General features: G+C 49.3%; 1 protein-coding gene across 1 annotated transcript in view; it reads right to left on the minus strand.

The window, feature by feature from the left end:
- The window catches only part of Lactb (lactamase beta), a 15,528-nt gene that overhangs the window by 3,859 nt on the left and 10,815 nt on the right, over window positions 1–854 (minus strand). The window lies entirely within an intron of this gene.

The raw sequence follows: 854 nt of genomic DNA on the forward strand, positions 1-854 counted from the left end.
CCTCCCTCCCTCCCTCCCTCCCTCCCTCCCTCCCTTCCTTCCGAACTGCATGAGGGAGCTCACATCTGCTCTCCTGCTTGCCTCTCCATTTAGCCTACAGCCCTTACTATAGACTGCACTCTCCATCAGTCTGTAACCATTAAAGGCGGGTATCTGTTCTCCACCTTCCTCAGCTGCTGTCTCCGTGCTTTTCTAACGCCTGCCTGTGGCCCTCATCTGCGTTGTCACTGACCAGCACTTCCTGGCACTCCTCCTGGGCCTTCTGCTCTCTCAGCTCTCTCTCCCAGTCCACATCCCCAGGAGCCTCTAGAGCCACGTCTACATCTTTGTCCTGACTGCTCATCCTACTTCATCCAACTAAGCGCTGGGTTTTTAGGGGATATAGTGAATTCTTGGAAGAAGAAATCAGAGTTAAAGAGAGATGGCTCAGTGCTTAAGAGTTACCGATAACTGTGCACCACCGTGTGGGTGCTAAGAATCAAAGCCAGGCCCCGTGTAAGGTCAGCCAGTGCTCTTAACTGCTGAGCCATCTCTCCAGCCCCCAAAACTGGATTTCTACTAACACTAATAATTCTCTAATGTGCTTCTGAAGAAAGGCTGAGATATCTGGGCCTTTCTGCCTCCCAAACTTATATCTTCTTTCAAATTTCCTAACTTTCGAGGGACTAGGAGAATATATAGTTTGAAAAATGACTCCAATTTCTTTCTTTCATGATTCTACAATGTTAGCATTTCTTCCAGCCTTCACCCTGGCAACAGCCAGGTATGCCTCCTGTGTTCATGGCCGGTCTCTCTCTCCTCTCTCAATCTCTCTCTCTCTCTCTCTCTCTCTCTCTCTCTCTCTCTCTCTCTCT

Source organism: Grammomys surdaster, unplaced genomic scaffold, assembly GCF_004785775.1.
Source record: "Grammomys surdaster isolate TR1022 unplaced genomic scaffold, NIH_TR_1.0 437, whole genome shotgun sequence".
Taxonomy (NCBI): Eukaryota; Metazoa; Chordata; class Mammalia; order Rodentia; family Muridae; genus Grammomys; species Grammomys surdaster.